The sequence below is a fragment of the Marmota monax genome, unplaced genomic scaffold (assembly GCF_021218885.2).
Source record: "Marmota monax isolate L192 unplaced genomic scaffold, Marmota_monax_Labrador192_F-V1.1 WCK01_AAM20220418_F8-fsc00015, whole genome shotgun sequence".
Taxonomy (NCBI): domain Eukaryota; kingdom Metazoa; phylum Chordata; class Mammalia; order Rodentia; family Sciuridae; genus Marmota; species Marmota monax.
In genome coordinates, this window is record NW_026692194.1 from 24,972,717 (window position 1) to 24,985,325 (window position 12,609).

Here is a 12,609-nt window from a genome sequence, read left to right on the forward strand (position 1 = left end):
AAATTTTTTGGCAAATTTTCTAAAGGGAATAAATAAATATGTATTACCTATATTATAATAAAAGTACATACCTAAGTAGAATAAAGCTTTTAGACCCCAATAATTAAACTCTATCTTTCCCATAGACTATTTTAAAATTAAAAGTTGTTTTTTAGAGAATAATGCTGTAATTTCAAGTTTTTATTTGAAATCTCAAATTCAAGATCATCCAAAATAAAGACCTGTGCTTTTTACTTTTGACTTTTGCCTAAGTTCTCTATTATCTGGGCATTTGTTTTGTTATTCATTTCTTCATTAATACTGTACAGTGGGTGTGACTACCTTGCTTACTCCCATTTCAACATAAAAGTATTTTTAATGGTGGAAACTTGGGAGAATTTAATTTGCTAGATTTTCCAGTTCTTTGCATAGTGGGACAGATGAGGCTGGACACCGAAGGATAGCCGGAAGCAGGTTAACTGACTGCATCCAGGTTCAAAAAGTGGGGTTTGCCTCCATCAAATCACCCCTCTAAACCCAGAGTTCAGAAAGTTTTAGAACTTTATATATCCAGTGTGTAAGGGAGGGGCTCAGAGGCTCACAACCTGTAGAAGTTCACACAAAAGCGTATTTTTTCACTGTTCTGGGCACCAAATTCAGACCAAGGACACTCTCTGTGAAAGTCAGTGTCTGGGAAAGGAAGAGTTCCCCTTCCCTTTCTTCCCACCAGCTGGCTAACAGGATATGACTACAGTCCTTTGAGATGCAAATGCCTCTATGGAGGTTCCAGACTGTGGCTGGAGGTCTTGAGTGATCACACTTTGTCTCTGCAAACACACTTTCCACCTGAAAACTCTGTTGTAGAAATTCTTGCTGACAGTCTAAGAACAATTATGCTAAACAGAATTTTTGAGGGTCTCTGGAGAAGCTAAGTTAAGACCAGGGTCTTCTGGGTGGGGATCTCTGGCCTGCTTCAGTACTATTGGAAAACAATTAATTATAAAGGTAGTGAAATCACTTAACATTTGTATTGAAGATACTCCTAGGATGTGCATTCATAGCTAGACTTTAATGGAAAGTGTGAGTCAGCTTTCCATCACTGTGTCAAAATACCTGAGATAATCAATTATAAGGAGGAAAGTTTTATTTTATACCATGGTTTTCGGGGTTTCAGTCCATGACCTTTTGGCACCATAGCTTTTAGGTCTGTTGTGAGGAAATGCATCATGACAGGGGCATGGAACAAAGGAAGCTGCTCATCACATGGCTGCTGGGAAACACAGAGAGGAAGCAGTCAGGGTTCCAATATGCCCTTAAAGAGAACGCTCTCAAGGGTATGCCCTCAATGACTTAATGTCCTTTTACTAAGGCCTACCTCCTAAATGTTTCACCATCTCCGAATAGCACCACAGGCTAAGGACCAAGCTTTCAACACATGGGGCCTTGGGGGACCTTCAAGATCCAGACTTTAGTACAAGTTCAACATAATTTTGTGATTAGGTCCAAGAAAATAGCCAGAGCTTGAAATGTTTCAAACTTGCTTTTTTTAGTTATCTAAGATTTAGAGTTTCCAACTCTATACTATTAGAAATGCATTTGATTTACAAAGCAAGGAATTTAATGATGACTGTCAATAAAATGGCTACTTTAAAAAAATTATCTACTATACGTAAGAAATTAATTAAGCAGGTTTTAAGGTGTAAATTCCTTTTAATTTCTTTGATCGATTGATGGGATTTGTTTCCTGTAGAATGTAATGTAAATTTATGGGGCCAGTCCCTTGTCCATGGTTAAAGGAGAAGAGGGCTAACTAGATGGAGAACAATGGGGATTTGTCAATCCTTGATTCTACACAATGACTTCGAGTAAATGAAATAAGACGTAGTGTATAAATAAAAATAAAGCTGAAACTTTGATCTGTTTTAATTCTGTAGTTCTGTACCCATATTTTATAATTTGCTATCTAGGAGTTGACTTCAAATTTATCAGTATATACAACCCAGTTAACAGATCAAGTAGAAATGTTATAAAAGATTATGAATCAGTAACTTTTTCACAAGATTTTTAAATTCAGTTAATAACAACAAACACTTAGGGAGTATTAGCAGGCCACTGAGCACTTTATTACAAGCTGGGATTTATATGTGATTTCCTATAATCTAAGAGAAAGCTTTCTTTATCTTCTAAAAAGAGGGTTATCAGTTATGTTTATCCTTACAGAAAGAGGGTTATAAGTTTTGTTTAAAATCCATGTATTCACATGATCATTTGAATCTTGTATGTAAGTCTAAAGATTTAGTTAAATTGATAATCCAAAATGATCTGCAATTTTAGAAATTAAATTGAGTTGTTGAATGTTAGGGACATGAAGAATCTAATATAGCATTAATATCATGCACATATCATTTAGTTATATAGGGGAAATTGATACATATTTAAGATCATATTCACCAACATTGTATAAATTAATTATTGATAGGACCATAAAATCTCCCCAGATTTTTATTTCCTCTTCATGAGAGAAAAATTTTCATAGATCTATAATTAATTTTCAGTTTTATTTTTAATAGAAACTCAAAATCAAATAATATCTTTGGATTTTAGTTGCATTAATATTCCAAATAAACAACCTTAGCTTACTTTTATTTTTTTCCCTCAAGTTTGATTTTATCTTTCTGAGGACCAGTATGCAAATCACATTTATACCTGTACCTATAAGCTGTTCCTCCTCTTTCATTTTTCTCCTTTAATCAATGGATGATTTTCTCATCAGAATCCTATATTAAATGAGGTGTTTAATAGCCAAAGTTTCAGTCTTAATTCCTTATGTGGATCACTAACTATGCAACTTTAGACAACATATTTAATTATGGTGACTTCACTTTCTCATAGTGTTCTTGCACAAATTAAATTGCTAATTACATGTGGAGTCAGAGTGCCTACCACAAAATAATTGCTCTTATTATTATTGTCATATATATATATATATATACTTAGTTTTGATGGACACGGTACCTTTATTTTATTGATTTATTTTTAATGATGTTGAGGATTGAACCCAGTTCCTCATACATGTGAGGCAAGCACTCTGACACTGAGCCACAATTACAGCCCTGTCCCTATTATTTTTATATGTAAAATACATAGTATACAATTAAATTTATATATATTTAGATATATACAATAATGTATGAAGTATAATGTGTATGTGGATGCTCAGTTGGGAAAATTTGCATCTGCTCATTTCCTAGGGACATATATTTTAAGAAGCTAACCCTTCAGATGTCCTGATGTCTTGGCTCTGAGAGTCTGAAAAAAGTTTATCTCCAAATACTTGTCAAGGGCCAAAGTGTGAAGCAGAATAACCCTCGTGGGAAGAGAGGATGGGGTTGGGAGTTCGATGGTAGACCAGAGGGTTTGCTGTTGCTTGCTCTTGAGGCAAAGGGGTGAATTCATACAGCTTTTTGGAAAAGAATGGTGGAATGGCATTGGCTTTAGAAACTTGATATGTTCATGGGCAAGCATTCAGACCTCAGCCCCTGTCTGTGGTAGATTCTGAGGGGCAAGTGAGAATGACAGTTTCAGGAGAACAGTGCAAAATTTGAGCCATGTGGCAAGCCAGGTCTTCAGGGACTAGGAGTAAAGGTAAAACCTGCGATAAGAAGTGTGTGCTCTCTGAAAAAAGAAAAGAGATAATAGTCCCAGTACCAGTGGTTGACAGAACATCTAAAAATGAAGAGCAGATAACTCAGTTGACTTCGAGGTAAAATTTACCAAAGTAGGGTGAACTTCTATGTGGTCCAGACCCAAAGTATTCATAGAGCTAAAGAGTAGCCTGCTCTGAATGCCCGTTAGGACAGCCAGGGACCTTAATGTAGATCACCACTGTAAGCTTCTCATAATGAATGAAAGGTTGAGGTCTTTTAATCCCATGACTTCACCATACCCAGCATTTTGTGGGTTGGCATTTACTGACCCTTGAACCCCAGTTTATACTCAGTGGCCAGACTTGCTCACAGGCAACAATTACATAGGCATCACAGCTGATTCTGTCCCACTGCTGCTAGAGCCATTCATTCCTCTTTCTGGAGCAGACAGAGACCTCCTGATTGGTTCACACACCCAGGCCCTCTTCAGTCTCCCTCCCTCCTCTCCCTTCTCTTCTCTGCAGTGGCCCCACCTCTCCTCCTCACACGTCCCACAGGACAGCTCTGTTCCTGTTCTCCTCTCAGGATCTATCAGGTTTTTCAGCTAATCCACCTCTGATTAAGAGGAGATTGCCTTCCAAATGGCAGGTATTCCATCGACACACTAGAATTATTCTACTTTTATGTAGCTTTAGAAGAGTGATGAGAGATGGTGGCATAAATTAAAACATTGTCATCTTTATCTCTCTTTCATACGCACTAAGCAAGCTGAATGAGAAAAAAGAAAGCACCCTGATTATTTTAATAAGCATTGATTTAAAATTTAGAAAGTGAGAATTCTGTATAATTCAGCAAGTAAATGGATTTATATAAACAAGAAAGCTCAATTGAAACTTAAAAAGTATTTAATTCCCAATCCCCATCATGCCCTGTGTATATAAATCCTCCAAAACAAGTGAAGCAATTTATTGGTAAGATGTTTTTCCTACTAAAGTACCTTATTTATAAGTGATTGCCCCAAATTCTTATTTAATTGCTATTTTTATGCTCTTCCTAAAAGTGATTTATCATTACTTATCTTGCTGCAAATAACACATCTCCTCCCTCTGTCTCTGTCTCTGTCTCTGTCTCTGTCTCTCTCTGTCTCTCTCTCACACACACACACACAAACACACAAAGAAACTCATTTTCACAGATTACAGAGATAGTATGTCTGATAGCATTTATCTTCTAAATTCTATTCTTTTAAAACATTACTCAAAAATTTAAGTTTCAAAACAAATATTCCCAGGAAAGAGATCATCTGTGCCACTCAGGCGGCATGATGAAGATAGAGGAAGGAAAATATGTTTCACCTCTTCTCAAAGAGAATTACAAGGAGATTTTGTAACTTTGTGTTCTCTGAGGGGAAAAAAAATCCTAAACAGATATAAAAAAATTAATGTTTCACATGTTAGAACTTTTATCAAGATTATCATAGTTTCTGTCAATGTTCTGGGTACAAAGAGAGATTTGTTTGGTTTTGAGATGAGGTCTTACTATGGTTGCCTAGGTCGACCTCAAGTTCTTGGGCTCAAGTGATCCTCCTATCTCAACCTGACCTGTGGCGGGGAGTGTTGGTATACCACTGTAACTCCCATAGGTTTTTAAATGGTATTCCCCAACCCTATTTTTTCCCCCTGTAAACTCTGTAATAGTGCCAACCTAAGACTTTTAAGAAATGTATTACATTGGAACAGAAATGCTTGGTCTAAGTTTTTCTAAATTTTCACAATTTTATTAAGTAGGGAAGAAACATTAAGGCTTCAAGAGACTATTTGCACTCTGAAGTGTAATGTGAAATCTGAGCAGTACAATTTAATCTTTAGTTCAACTCAGTGTGAGATTTATGATGGCAACACCACAGCCAATTATATTTAATGTCAATGCATTCAAATTTGAATGTGTGGTCTTATTTCCAAGGAATGTTGTTATAATTAAATGTTATAATTAATGTCTTAATTGTTTCCGAGGTATTCACAGAGCAATAGGATGGAGGAACTAGGTCTCATTGATTAAATATTTCATATTTATTTTCTTCTAACCCTTGCCCAAGTGGGAAATTTAAAAGAATCCTTAGTATAGAAAATCTGAGCATAAAATATGGCTGAGAAACAGGATTGAATCTGGTAAAACCAATTACATGACTTTATTTGAACACATTTTCTTACGGAGTATGGACAAAGGAAGAAAATGAGGTTAGTAATTACTTCTTAAATTAGGAGCATGGTGACCTTGTGCAAATTCTCCTATAATTCTGAGTAAAAAGACACATTCTGCAGCCCACAGTAGACAGCAATAATTACAGAAGTAATTCTAGAAGAAAAAAAAGAAACAGCCTCAAGTTGTTGACTCCAGCTGTTCTCTTCAAATGAATCAGAAACTGAGCACTCCAGACCTCTCTTAACAATAGCTTTAGAGGAACTGAGGATCAAGGGTACAGGCTTGCAGAACAAGGCTGAGATATCTGCCATAATATATCATAGTACGTACCTGGCTTTAAAGACAGTGATTCAGTCATATTGATGATCACTATCAGGCAATTTTTCCTCTTTTAATTTTAACAACAATAGGCTTCATACAAGGAAAATTTCTTTTTTCTTAAAAGTAGCTTTTGGCAAATTCAACAGGTTTGTATGTAGGTTTATGTTAATTTTTTTAGGCAATAATGATGTAGTGAGGCATGAGACTAGTAAGTCATGAAGCAGTCATGCTTGAAGAATCTGGATAACTTCAGGAATAGTGGTTGAAGAAAGGGTTTTAAATCAGAGAAATTGAATTTGAATTCTGGATGAGTTGTTTATTTGTTGTAGTATGACCTTGGACATATAACCTCACTGAACCTCAGTTTCCTCAATTACAACAAAGTACAAAACATATGGTTATGTTTTAACACTAAGAGTCACTACTTTCCAATACATTTTTAGTTCTGATTAGAGACTTGGGTAACCTTTGAACTGGAATAGTTAGATAATTTCTTGATATGTCAATTCACATCTTTTTTTTTTTACCACCATAAAGCCATAAAATATGGTTACCAAAAATAAAAATGTAACTAATTTTAATGTGAAAATTTAGCTTATCTTTGACAGATCATAATTGAAGACAAATATTGGTTGAGATCAGAAAGTTGATCTGTGACTCATACATTTTTCATACAAATGGAAAAACCCTCATTCATAGCCTCAGGTGTCAAATGCCATGTTATTTGGCTGCCCAATGAGAATGCCTCACCGAGTTTCCCACCACCAGCTTAAGGCCACCTTTGGATCCCAAAGGTTTTTGGTCTCTTGTGGTCAATGTGGGACTGCATTAAGTGGTCTCAAGCTGGGAAGAGAAGAGAGAGGACTATTCATCATCATCACACTCACCTTAATGTAGTTTAAAATCAATACCACCATTTGATCTTCTAAACACAGGATGGAGAGAGAGCAATTCAAAGACCTCCACATCGTAAACTCAGGAAAAGTCCAGCTCCATATTTTTGAGACTAGGAAAAGATTTTACCTAAAAATATGCAGTGCTTTTCAACCTCCATGTAAGGAGTTTTAAGGAAACTGTTGTTCATTGTATTTCTTCTTTGGTACCCAGGGCTCCATCAGGTAATTGTTGGTGTCATTGAAAATCATCTAGTAAGGAAATTCTGCAAAAGTGAAAAGAAAAACGAGTGAAAAGTGAAAAGAAAGGAGTTAACTCAGAGACAAATCCCCAGCTCCCTCGCTCTCTTTTCAAATTTAAAATAAATTATTTTCCCCCTTCTCATTTAAGTTACATTGATTCTTTCCACAGCATGCAATCTAGTTTAAAAAGAGTTGTTGAAACTAACTGCTTTATAGGTACTGTTATTATTTCATAATTTATCTTTAATGGGAGGAAGATTAACAAAGCTGGGTGAATTTAACTTATGATTGCTTTAGAATTCTGAACAGCATATGCTCAGCTCAGAAAACTGTGTCTCCACTGGAATCTAGAGATCTCATCCTGCTCAATATTTGGGGGAAGGGTTGGAGATTTGGAACAGAAACCTCCCAAGAAGTTCAGCTGATAAAATTTCCAGAGGCTGTTGCCAATCATTTACTATATGAAGGGTTTTATATTTATTGTACCTTGTAGACCTGAAAGGGAAGTGTAAGTAATTGTTTCCATTTCTCAAAGAAGAGTTACACTATACCAAAAATATGTGGATCAGCAAAGTGTTTCACATTAAAGTCTATGTAATAATGTGTTATATAGGCAAATCAAGCTTGTATTTCTCTTAATGATTTTCAAAATACTTCATTTAAACAAAAATGATTAATTTTCAAGAAAAGAGATTAATTATGAAACAGAAGCAGATTTATTACATCTTAGGCAAAATGCATTTGCAGCTTTCATAATTATCTGTTGTCTCTGCAGTGTTACTTCAGAACTTTTACTGGTGAAGTATGAAACATCTTAAACACCTAGAATATTTAAAAATAAATCAACAATATGACTAGAAGTTTAACTCTGTATTTTTTCCATCATTATACTCAACTCAGATTAGTTGGTTATTTATCTTGAAAAAAATACCATATTACCATGTATTTTTGCATACGTTATATTCAATTTTCAATAGTTTATTTCAATTTTCAGTAGTTTATTTTGTTAAATATCAGAAAGGTTAAGTCAATTGTCTGACAAACTCAGACAGCTAGTAAGTACCAGAGCCAGAATAAGAAATGAGCCTTATTTCTAATGGTTGTGAATATGTCACAATTTTTACATAAAGAGACTCTGCTCTGCGGCAGATTTCTCTTTGAGGTGGTAATTCAAAGTTCATAATGTATCTCAGATGTACAATGAAAATAGAAGTCATCTGGGGGAAAATCTATAAACTAATTAATCTTAGTTTGGATTACACTTAGTAACAGCTTTTGGGGTCTCAGGGTCATTTCCTCTTCTTCTTCTTTCCCTAAGTTGGGGGTCAGTGTTTAACAAAGAAGTAGCAAAGTGACAGGACAGGGATCCAGTGCCCATCCAGAGTGGCCTCTGATCTGGTTGGTGGGATGAGACCCACACTGACACTTGTGTGGGTACTGTTCGTCCTTGTGGGTTTTATGGTATAAGCATGCAGCGAATGCGAGGCCAGTCTAGTTATTATCAGCTTGAGTAAAGTAAGATGATTTAGCCAACCTCAGTCCCAACCTCCATTATAGATGCTTCTGAAGTCTGGTTGATATTAATTATATTTTATGATGGCTTAAAAAGTCTTACCAGCAGTGCTTGCTGCATAATCACTCTCATATCATGTTAGCAAACTCTCCAACCTATGGGAATAGGGAAATAAGACTTAGCAGAAGCAAAAAGAAAATCTGTCCTTTCTCCTGACTGGGAAAGAGATGAAAGAAATAAAACAGAGAGTGAGAACACACCACAGAATAGAAAGGGGTTGTGTTAGTTAGGAAAGTAAACCCACAACTGGGAGGGCTTTCCTAGTCAGTTTGACCACTTCTCTTTGTGCTGTGAGAAGGGCCACTTCCCAGGATTTCTAATACCACCCACACCACTGACCTGGAAGAGCAGGCTGGCGGTATCAGCATTTCCAGTCCCAGGGGAATAACACCCCCAGGGGAACTAACTATTTTCCCAAAGGAGGTTCTACTCTCAAGATAAATGCAAACATATGTCCACAAGTAAAGTGTAGAAAAGTTGATAACAAACTCATTTATTATAACCCCAAACTGAAAACAAGCTTACTCTCCTTTAAAGGAGAAAATAAGACCAGGTCCAGTAGTGCATGCCTGAAATCCCAGCAACTTGACAGTCTGAGGCAGGAGGATGGAAAGTTTGAGGCCAGCCTCAGCAACTTAGTGAGACCCTGTCTCAAAATAGAAAATAAAAAGGACTGAAGATGAAGTGTGGTGGTAAAGGACACCTGGGTTTAAACCCTAGTCTCACACACACACACACACACACACACACACAAGAAAAGAAAATACAAATAAAGTTTTTGGCATGTTATATTCATACACTGGAATACTACTTTGTAATTTAAATGAAAATACAAAACACAAATGCCTAGTGTCCACAACATAGATAAATTGAATCTCTAAAACCTTTCATTGAGCCAAAAAACAGAAATAAAAGAGTACTTTAAACTCATAAATAGAGAACAGAACAATCTGTGGTGATATAAATTAGAAATCATTTCCCGTGCTAAAGAGGGTATATTGACTAAAATATAGAAAGGAAAGTTCTAATTCTGTTTTGAGTGGTACAGAGGCACATATAAATCCCCGCCCCCTTCAAATACCAATAAAGCCACAATCCTTTGCCTTGCAAAATGTTCTGATTTCCAGTGAGCCACCAAATTATTCAGGAAGTAACTATACTGTCTATGCGTCAAGGCCATTCACTTGCTAATTTTAACATTAGTCTATTTTATGGCCTGACATGTTCTCATATGCCAACCCCATTTATGTAGGTAGTGGGAAGGAAACTTTCCTAAAACCATTTAATCAACTTATATTTGTATTATGTTCTGAGTCTTAGTAAACACCTACATTTACTTTCTCATTTAATCTTCAATATACCTGTAAGACATAGCCACATAATTCATTTTGCTGGTAAAAAAATTAAAAGTGGAAAGAAGTTAGTAACAGGCAGACATGGAACTTAAGTACTTTTCTTGGGTCTTAGTTTGGGCTGCTAACACAGCACACCATAGACCAGGTGACTTAAAGAATAGAAATTTATTTCCCACTGGATTGTGGCTGGGAATTTCAAGATCAAGGTACTGGCAGTTTTTGGTTCCTGGTGAGGGCTTTCTTCCTGGATTGCAGAAGTTGTTTTCTCTTTATATCCCACATAGTGGGGAGAGAGATTATCTTTCTCATTGTACTTTTTGTACGAGCATTATACTATTCATGAGGCTCTACCCTCATGAACTAATTATGTTCCAAAGGCAACTCCAAATAGATTGGAGATTTAGGCTTTCACATATGAATTCTGGGGATACATAAACGTTTAGCACATAGCATCTTCTGACTCTAAAGCTTTGCTAATATGAATTGCACATTGTCTGTTCTTCCTAAGTATGGCTGCCACAAACCATATCTTGAATTTATGTTTCTATACCAGAATTTTCTTGACTTTTTTCATCAATCTCCCAATGATCCTTGTTAGCCTGTTTAGGTAATAGTGAAGCAATAAGAATACTACATTGTAAAACAAAAATAAAATTGCACATAGGAGAGAAAAGATGCAATCTTAACTGACAAGTAAAACTGTAAAACAAAAGTTATTCCAAAGAGTAATATAAAAGAATGATAACTACAATCTATCACATTTAGATTATCAAATCAGTGGTGTATATTGAATAATCATTAAAGCAAGTCTACATACAAAGTAGTTTGGTAAGAGGTCAAACTTAAAAATTTTATATTCGACATGACTCAAGAGACAGAATGATGGTGGTAATATTTCTGCTCTAATACAAAGAAGTTATATGTGCCTCTGAAGAAATGTCACATGTAGTGTTCACATGGAATGACAAACATGTTTTGTTTGCATGTCAATTCCCAGTTGCTTAGTGATGACTGCCTGGATATCCATGATGTGCAGGACTAACAGTCCTTGGTTGGGCTTTATGTAAGTGTCACTAAATGTGCATAGGTTGAGAGTGGTGACCTTCATAACACATTTTGGACATTCCTTGACTATGGCTTTAAGAGATTCCTAGTCTCTAAGCACAGCTTTAGGAAAGAAGCCCCCCCCACCCTTTTTTATTGCTTCTATACTTCCTCCAGACATATATTATCAAGAGACAAACAACTGCAGTTCATATGCTTAAGATGCCTAAAAAGTGACAGGCTTATGTCAGGACAGGTAATAGACGTCAATGCATAGCGGCAGATACAATGCAGTATTAATCCCTGCATCCTGCTTAGGTTAAGGCCTTCCTGGAATCATCTGTCATAACTGTGTCACACTTAAGTATCTTTACCTCATCCAAGCAAATAGCTTATTCTCTACCCCAGACCCTATGTCTGCTCATCTGAAATGCTTTCTGTAACTCTTGTCTTTGCTCTATTTTCTGTGAAACAAAATAATAATAAAAATTTTACCTTGCATTTTATGTAGAAATTTAAATTCTGTCCTTCTTTCTGATACATTAAATAATTTTAGAAGTTGGGCCAATGTAATTTCAGTGTCTTGTTTAAGGGAGGGGGAAAAAAGGACCAAATGTGCAAGTAATCAAAGAAACAGCTTGTTTTCTTAAATTCAGCAAAACCTTAGCTACCTGACTTTTCTACCTTTAATATTTATTTGCTGTCAAAGAGCATATGCAGATATGGAACATACAAACATAGTGTATGCAAAAGCAGAGTAGCATAAATATCCAGCACAAATACATGCTGAATATATTAAGGTAGGCTCCAAACAATGCCAATGTGCATTGTCCAGCTCTTCTAAATACTGTGGTGGGATCTCCAAATTCAATCAATTTAGGTCCATAATGCTTAAAGTGCAGCACGTATCCCAAAATGCTAACCAAATACTCAAGGAGAGACAATGGTTAATCTGATACTTCCTTATTGCATGTCCTGCTACATAGAATATAAGAAATAAAATGTCAGAACAACCAGAAGTGTAAAACTTCACTTCGTATTAGTGGACTGATTTTAAAGATTTTTCTATTTCTCAGATTCAATGTCTGTGCCAGTGTGATTTGCACAGTGCCAAGGTAAATGCTACACTTTCTGCACTTAACCCTGGACAGCAGCTTCTCTGTTGTGTTCAAATAAACACACTGATCTCTACCAAGATTTGCTGCAATGCAGTGGTGATTTGAGATAATTGTGTCAATAGAATAAAAAAGAATAAATGATTTCCCCCTCCAATTTATGGTAAGCCATTTTTCAATCCTAGTATTTTTTAGATATGTTGAGGAAAGAAAAAAAATTTACTGTGGTTTGTTTGT